Below are 9,043 nucleotides of genomic sequence, written 5' to 3' on the forward strand. Positions count from 1 at the left end.
CCGTTAAAAGCGCAGAGAGCATCATGAAGAACAAGGAACACACCAGGCAGGTCCGAGATACTGTTGTGAAGAAGTTTAAAGCCGTATTTGGATACAAAAAGATTTCCCAAGCTTTAAACATCCCAAGGAGCACTGTGCAAGCGATAATATTGAAATGGAAGGAGTATCAGACCACTGCAAATCTACCAAGACCTGGCCGTCCCTCTAAACTTTCAGCTCATACAAGGAGAAGACTGATCAGAGATGCAGCCAAGAGGCCCATGATCACTCTGGATGAACTGCAGAGATATACAGCTGAGGTGGGAGACTATGTCCATAGGACAACAATCAGTTGTATATTGCACAAATCTGGCCTTTATGGAAGAGTGGCGAGAAGAAAGCCATTTCTTAAAGATATCCATAAAAAGTGTTGTTTAAAGTTTGCCACAAGCCACCTGGGAGACACACCAAACATGTGGAAGAAGGTGCTCTGGTTAGATGAAACCAAAATTGAACTTTTTGGCAACAATGCAAAACGTTATGTTTGGCGTAAAAGCAACACAGCCCATCACCATCCCCACTGTCAAACATGGTGGTGGCAGCATCATGGTTTGGGCCTGCTTTTCTTCAGCAGGGACAGGGAAGATGGTTAAAATTGATGGGAAGATGGATGGAGCCAAATACAGGACCATTCTGCAAAAGACCTGAGACAGGGACGGAGATTTGTCTTCCAACAAGACAATGATCCAAAACATAAAGCAAAATCTACAATGGAATGGTTCAATAATAAACATATCCAGGTGTTAGAATGGCCAAGTCAAAGTCCAGACCTGAATCCAATCGAGAATCTGTGGAAAGAACTGAAAACTGCTGTTCACAAATGCTCTCCATCCAACCTCACTGAGCTCTAGCTGTTTTGCAAGGAGGAATGGGAAAAAATGTCAGTCTCTCGATGTGCAAAACTGATAGAGACATACCCCAAGCGACTTACAGCTGTAATCGCAGCAAAAGGTGGCGCTACAAAGTATTAACTTAAGGGGGCTGAATAATTTTGCACGGCCAATTTTTCAGTTTTTGATTTGTTAAATTTTTTTTAAATATCCAATAAATGTCGTTCCACTTCATGATTGTGTCCCACTTGTTGTTGATTCTTCACAAAAAAATACAGTTTTATATCTTTATGTTTGAAGCCTGAAATGTGGCAAAAGGTCGCAAAGTTCAAGGGGGCCGAATACTTTCACAAGGCACTGTATTTGTATTCTTTTTCTCATTTTATTCCGGACTTGGACCTTGCTCGTACTGATATTTATTTATGTCTGTGTATTGTTAGGTAATACTGCACTATTGGAGCTACCTGTGATAGCATCAGCAAAATACAGTATGTGTAAGCCTAAGTGACCAATACAATTATATTTGATTTGACTCACACACACACAATAGGCCTACTGTGGGAGAATCTCAATTGCATACATCCCCTCTCCTCTTCTCCTTCTCAAGACCCATTGGGGGAGAAGGTCAGAGGGGAGGGACTAGTTTACTCATTAAATTGGTTTTGAGAAGGTGGTGAGGAGAGAGGATGTGAGGAGTATACAATTGAGATTCTCCCAATCTCTCTGTGTCTCAGGACCAAAGGATAGGTTGGTAGAACAGGATGTAAGAGTATTTCCAATAGGTGCCGAATTTATTGAACTAAGGTTTAGGGAGCTATCATTGGCAACTGCATTATGTGCTCAAGACCAAGGAGAAAGCAAGAAAAAAAGGAGCAAAATAAATTGGCCTAACTTGACATAGGCCCTACATTGCGGGTGTCATAATACCCATAACACCTTGTGGTCAAACAGGGAAATGGTTCCAATCATTTTTCCACCATTCCTTTATCCCATAGGATATTTTAGAAACACTTAAAATAAGGGCTGTGTTTCGTGTAGACTTACCCTGGCGTGACGTTCTGATAACCATGTAAATCCCTCTCGGATAAGGTTACTTTTATCAATATATTCAGCTCCATTTACTCTTAGAATCGAAAATGCTAATTGATATCAAGGATATCCAAGAGAGATTTACAAGGTTATCAAAACATCACTCCAGGGTAAGCCTACACGAAACACAACCTTTATTTTAATTGTTTCTAAAATCCCTTATTGGAGAAATGTTTTTGGAACCATTTCCCTGTTTGACCTTTCAGTTTTATGGATATTATGACTTATACTGTGGTACTCTGTAGGCCTACTATCCCCATTCTGTAAACATGTTGCATCAGGTAGGCTAAGTAGCAGAGCTGCCAACTCTCCCGCATTGGCCGTGAAACATTCCCTCGTTATGTCGAGATCAAATTATTTCTCATGATCACAACATAACAAAAGTTGTTTTGTCAAGATCACAAGATAATTTTCTCGTGATCAAGACATAACAAAAGTTATTTTGTCGAGATCACGAGATAAACTATAAATAGGAGTGGGCGTATTGATGATAGATTGACAGTATGGCTGAGGCAGCAGAGGCCACGGTCGATCAGTGCATACGTTTTTATTGCTTGCCACACTTAGCGATGGTACATTTCATGCTAACATCATGCTTTCATTTGTGTTTGGAGCTCATTATCCGTTTATATTGTACGTTAGAATGTTAGCAAGCTAAATGTCCCTTACCTTGAGCTAAGAGCTCATGGGGGAACTAAGCCCTCATGGGGCATTTAAGCAGTGAACATGCCTGACATGCAGCACTGTCTCCCAGGCTGTCTCCCAGGCACCCCCAAGACCACAGTCAATCACATGCAAGCAAACATAGCTAACTTGGCTAGTCTTATAAGCGAACTAGCTAGCTAGGTAATCTTGTTAAACAACTAGACAAAATAACTTTGTTTTGTCGTGATCATGAGATAATTCAATTGTGATCGCGACATAACAAGGGAATAATTGTTTATTCATATGACCTCTCTGGACTTCCGTAGTTTTATGTACAACGTTGTCAACAAAATTAGGTTGCTGTTACTCCCGTCCCTATTGCAGAATGCAGCCTTTTGACAGCATGTACTAAAGTCGATTTAATTCACACATGCATTTAGGGGCTCCCGAGTGGCGCAGTGGTCTAAGACACTAGTGCAAGAGGTGTAGTACCTGGTTTGAATCCAGGCTGCATTACATCCGGCTGTAATTGGGAGTCCCATTGAGCGGCGCACAGTTGTCCGGGTTTGGCCGAGGTAAATAAGAATTTGCTCTTAACTGACTTGTCTAGTTCAAGGAAGGTTAAATGCATTTTAAAAACGTGTACATTTGTCCCCTCGTTTGGTGATTGGTATTTAGGCTGAGACAACAAAAAAGGCAGCAGACAGAGACCTACTGTATGTATTAGCAGGGAAGTTTGGTAGGGTGACCTGATTTGTAACAATGAACATAATTTTTTCTAACCCAAAAGTATACGTTTCTAGAGGGGTGACAATAAATAGAACAATTATTTGGTTAGGGTGAGATGCAGATTGTCATCTTGTCATCAGGAGATTTTAATATTTATTTACTTTATTTAGTCTGATCAGAGGAACAATTTTATTCTTAACAATGGGCTAAAATATATGGTAATTAGCGTGCTTGTCAGCAAGAACATTCCTGTTATTCCCCACACTTATTTTATTATTCCACTTCTTCACAATTTTGCCATCAGAAATGTATTTTTGTAGCCATTCATGGACAGTTTTGAATAAGTCATACAAATAAGCATTGGATATTAAATGCTCCTAGAATGAAATATAATTTGACATTTTAGTATTGTGCGCATGCTAGGCAGAGATGGTAAGGGGACTCACAAATCATAAACACATATTTTGTCTATGTACAGTAAGATCATGGCAAGGATCTTCAACAGGTAGGCATGAACCACCTGAATATTGATATTCATTATATTTTTCTTGAGGTTAGGTGATTAAGGAAATTCATTGTTATAACAAGAACATTTTCAAACACCTAGTACTTGGGAAACATAGACCAGGCGTGGCCAACCCTCCTGAGGAGCAAGCAGGATTTTCTTACAAAATGCTTGTGTCTTTACTTTGCAAGCAGTCTATGGCCAAGGAGACTGCAATCTATGATTTGGTTACCCATTGCCAACAACCATTAATACTAGCAGGGCTATTTCCTGTGCAGAGCCTTGAGGTAGTGGTAACACTCCCCGGCACGTATCGTATGGCATCATTTCCACCTGAGTACCGGGATCAGTCCCTGCTTCCAACCTCCACACTGTTACTCCCATTTGCCTGTCTTATTTCATTACTGTTTGAGTAAAGTGTCAAACCACCTAAAACATATTAGCATATTTTACATTTCATTCCCCCAAAATCTAAAAGTAGTCACATTTTGTGTGTTCATTTAATGTTCCAAGAATCCTGAATACACCTAACCTGTGGTTTTATAAAAAAATGTCCCACCCTGGTCATAGGCCTAAGCCATGTCAAAATAAGTTGAATTGCAGGACTCGGATCTACAGTCGCGCTGGTTTTGCTGTTGAGTAAGTTTGAGGGGTGAATGTAGCACATGGGGATGTGTGTGCCTGAACTGTCCCCACTTGCACCAGCGAATAGCTAGCTTTCTGCTTGGCGCTGACTGGTACTCGCTAAGCAAGCCGTGTGACATCCTTTACATTAGCATTTAGCAGTCACTTCTTCTAAACCTGAAATGGACAACTTCTACATGAATCTTCTCTTACCAGACTGGGTTCAAATGACTTCTGTTTCCTTTTTTCTGTCTGTCTGTCTATTATTTTACTGCTCTAGGGATGTTATTATTGTTTGGATAACCTTATTTACTATTGATTGATTGTATTGATGTATTTATTTTTACCCTTTTTTTTCCACTTTTTATGCGATGTGCAATGTAAAGAACACCGGAAGAAGAATGATAATTTAATTACCATAATGAATTATTGTAATGTTTGTTTATTTGTCAATTAATACCATAAGGAATGGGTTGCTAATTGGCAATTTGACACAAATATAAAAATATTAATTCATTAATTCCATTCATTGTTCTGCAGTGAAAACAGGCAAATACAGGTGTATATCCAAATCGGACTTAAATGGGATCGGTGTCCCTAAAACGGGACATTTGTTGCTAAGGTGCGCTAATGTGACTAGAATGACGTTGTAACTAACAGACAACTTTCCAGGACATAGACATGTCTTATATGGGCAGAAAGCTGAAATTATTGTTAATCTAACTGCAGTGTCGAATTTACAGTAGCTATTACAGTGACAAAATACCATGCTATTGCTTGAGGAGAGTGCACAACAACAAAACACTTTTATCACTGAAAGGTAAATAATGTACTTACATTGAGGCCTGATTTGTCATCCTGAGGGTCCCAGAGATAAAATGTAGCATAGTTTTGTTTGATAAAATCAATTGTTATGTTTAAATGTAGGAACTGGGATCTACAGTTCGGATCCCTGCTGTCTGCCATGCAATGCTGACTCTCTCACCCTGAAAATAACACGTTTTGAAATCAGTGGAACACAACAGGCCAAACAAGCTGTGCAAACTAAATGGAAACACACGATGTCTTATAAAAGGGGTTGCAGCCTGCCGTGAAGCTTTCATCCATGTATACAGTTAAAAATCTAGCTACAGATAATATGCATTTCTAATTTTGTCAAAGTTTTCATTGCAGGCTAAAGCTTGCTGTTAGCTAGCGAGCTGGAGTTTGATGGATGGCTGGTTTGCTAACTAACATTGAACCTAATGTTATTTGAACCTAACTTTAACTTGCTATGACAATCGGTTTGTATTGCTAGTAACGTTACTCTATGGATTGGGATTATAGTTCATTAGCTAGCTAATGTCAACGTGACATGTCTAAACAAAAGTCCCCAGCTTGCTGTTAGCTAGCTAACGTTAGCTGAGGTTAGGTAGCTGGCTTGCTAGCTAACATTAACTTATGTATATGAGGTGTGACATTAGTGATGTTTTCTCAGAATGCCATTTTGCATTGCTAACTAGCTACCATTGAACCTATTGGTTAACTTTAGCCTGCTATGACAATCAGTTTGTATTGCTAGTTAATGCTTGCTGTTAGCTAGCCAGCTGACGTTAGATGGCTGGCTGGCTACAGTAGCTAACATTACTTGTATGAACTGTGTGTAGTTGTGTAAAGTGAACTGTGAGTTGTGTGCCGTCCCTAGGAGGGGTGCGTCACTTGAGTGCGTTGAGTCGCTGACGTGGTCTTTCTTGTCTGGAGTATTTCTCCTGTCTTATCCGGTGTCCTGTGTGAACTTAAGTATGCTCTCTCTAATTCTCTCTTTCTCTCTCTCGGAGGACCTGAGCCCTAGGACCTTGCCTCAGGACTACCTGGCATGATGACTCCTTGCTGTCCCCAGTCCACCTGGCCGTGCTGCTGCTCCAGTTTCAACGGTTCTGCCTGAGGCTATGGAGCCATGACCTGTTCACCGGACGTGCTACCTGTCCCAGACCTGCTGTTTTCAAATCTCGGCTATGAAAAGCCAACTGACATTTACTCCTGGGGTGCTAACTAGTTGCACCCTCGACAACTACTGTGATTATTATTATTTTACCATGCTGGTCATTTATGAACATTTGAACATCTTGGCCATGTTCTGTTATAATCATTATACCCTGATGAAGACAGCTTGGCTGTCGAAACGTTGGTAATAACATTTTTGCATCTGAGCTCCTAGAGTGTGCGGCTGGCTCTCTTTTATCTTCAAGTTTTCTACTCCGCTAGCCAGCACCTCGCCTAAATAGGTGTGCGTTTCTTTTTCTTCTAGATCGTTCTGTTATAATCTCCACCCGGCACAACCAGAAGAGGACTGGCCACCCCTCATAGCCTGGTTCCTCTCTAGGTTTCTTCCTAGGTTTTGGCCTTTCTAGGGAGTTTTTCCTAGCCACCGTGTTTCTACACCTGCATTGCTTGCTGTTTGGGGTTTAAGGCTGGGTTTCTGTACAGCACTTTGATATATCAGCTGATGTAAGAAGGGCTATATAACTACAAATCAAATCAAGTGTATTTATATCTCAGAATGCCATTTCACATCTATTTGTATAATAATGCTAAAATATTTGTATCTGGAATTTGTCTTTCAGCTTCAATTAGTAGAACATACCTGACTGTAATCTACCAGCCATCAAAAAGAGAGCTGGCACAAGCAAGCAAAGACAGCAGCGCAGTCATCAACTATGCATGCAAGTATGGAGTTGGGGAAAACACATGTGGACCTGAAATGTGGTAACTGCAGTGGCCAAAACAAGAACAAGTTTGTGCTCTGGTAATGTGCCTGGTGGACCATGCACAAGCTCCACCACAATCTGGACCTTCACTTCCTGATCATAGGCCACACCAAGTTTGTCCCTGACTGGTGCTTCGGCCTCATCAAGAAGCTCTTTAGAAAGACCAGAGTGAACACTTTGTCTGAGATTGCTGGTGTTGTGAAGGACAGCACTGTGACGGGGTCAATATCCCACAGCTAGTTGGACTGGAGGATGGCACGGTGCTGGTGGAAAGCTATGGCTGTCAACAACACCTGACTCCGTACTTCAGGCCGCTGCCACAGATCAAGCAGTACCAGCACTTCAGGTAAAAAAGTATTTTCATTGTATGAGGTTATTCTTATCTAAACTTGGGAGGTGAATTGATGTTGTGCAGGATTGTAATGTCTCCTGATTTTTTTTGTTGTTATTCCCTGTTTTACAGCTTTCATGCTTTGGTGCCTGGTGTTGTCGCCAGGGAGCTTTCGGACTGTCGGCACCAGGTTTCAGCTGCTGCGCAACGCTGACATCCTTCCTCTCATAGATGGTCTGCCTTTAAAAGCATCATCTGAACTGGACACAGCTAGACAAACTATATTTTTGACAAGATCAGGGACAAGATCACATGCCCTGCAGCAAAAACAAGGGCAGAACAGAAACAGGCTCTCCGAATATAGATTTCCTTGTTCATGCGTGGTTTGGACGGACCAGTCATCAGCACTATCTGCAGTGCCTCTATTCACATGACTCTCTTCTAACACACAAGCCAGACGTTGCTGCTACTATTTGTTTTTATCCTGCTGCTCAACCACTTTACCCCTGATTGTAGGCATATAACTACCTCGTCTATCACTGATATCGTTATTGATATTGTTCTTGTACATACTGTATATTTGATTTATATTGACACTATTTCTGATATTGCTACTATGCAAGTAACCATTTGGCTGTACCATTTACACCTTCTGTAGAGACCCTCCACTTAGCAAGACTTATCAAAATATTATCAAAATATTGATATATAAAATGAATATTGATATGTTTGGTCGTAACATGATTTTGTATTATGTATAAGTATCAAGTGTCCACCACATAAATATATGGTGCATGCATCTGTTTATATACTGTACATGTGCAAAAAAACAACTCACTCAGGTTTCAACAGGTTGCATGGCCTTAACTTATGTTTGGAATACTATGTGATAAGTGCATGTGTAACAGTATATAAAGCATGCTAATGTACTGGTGTGAAGGCATTTGGGCAGTGGTGTAAAAATACTTGAAAGTGCTACTTAAGTAGTTTTTTGTGGTATCTGTACATTACTTTACTATTTATATATTTTTGAATCTTTTCACTACATTTGTAAAGAAAATAATGTACTTTTTACTACATACATTTTCCTTGACACCCAAAAGAACTCATTACATTTTGACAGGAAAATTGTCCAATTCTCTCACTTATCAACAGAACATCCCTGGTCATCCCTACTGCCTCTGATCTGGCAGACTCACTAAACACACATGCTCCATTTGTAAATTATGTCTGAGTGTTGGAGCATGCCCCTGGCTATCCATCAATAAAAATAAAACAATAATTCAATTCTGCCGTCTGGTTTTCTTAATATAAGGAATTTGAAATGGGTTATATTTGTAATTTAACTTTTGATACGTAAGTACATTGTGCCTCTAGCTATCTGTCAATAATAAAAACAATTGTGCTGTCTGGTTTAATATAAGGAATTTGAAATGATTTATACTTTTACTCAAGTATGACAATTTCCACCGCTGGATGTGGCTGGGGCTTGTAGCATTTATTT

The 9,043-nt window shown here is 40.2% G+C and overlaps 1 long non-coding RNA gene across 1 annotated transcript; it reads left to right on the forward strand.

Annotated features, from left to right (window-relative positions):
* The first annotated feature begins 5,683 nt into the window (after positions 1-5,683).
* LOC149985650 (uncharacterized) lies at positions 5,684-8,826 on the forward strand. Its single transcript, XR_016483104.1, has 4 exons — positions 5,684-6,516; positions 6,749-6,948; positions 7,065-7,554; positions 7,672-8,826. It is a non-coding gene; the product is annotated as an uncharacterized LOC149985650 (long non-coding RNA).
* Positions 8,827-9,043: the final 217 nt, after the last annotated feature.

Source organism: Oncorhynchus mykiss, chromosome 1 (genome assembly GCF_057628025.1).
Source record: "Oncorhynchus mykiss isolate SJ-2025 chromosome 1, ASM5762802v1, whole genome shotgun sequence".
NCBI classification, from domain to species: Eukaryota; Metazoa; Chordata; class Actinopteri; order Salmoniformes; family Salmonidae; genus Oncorhynchus; species Oncorhynchus mykiss.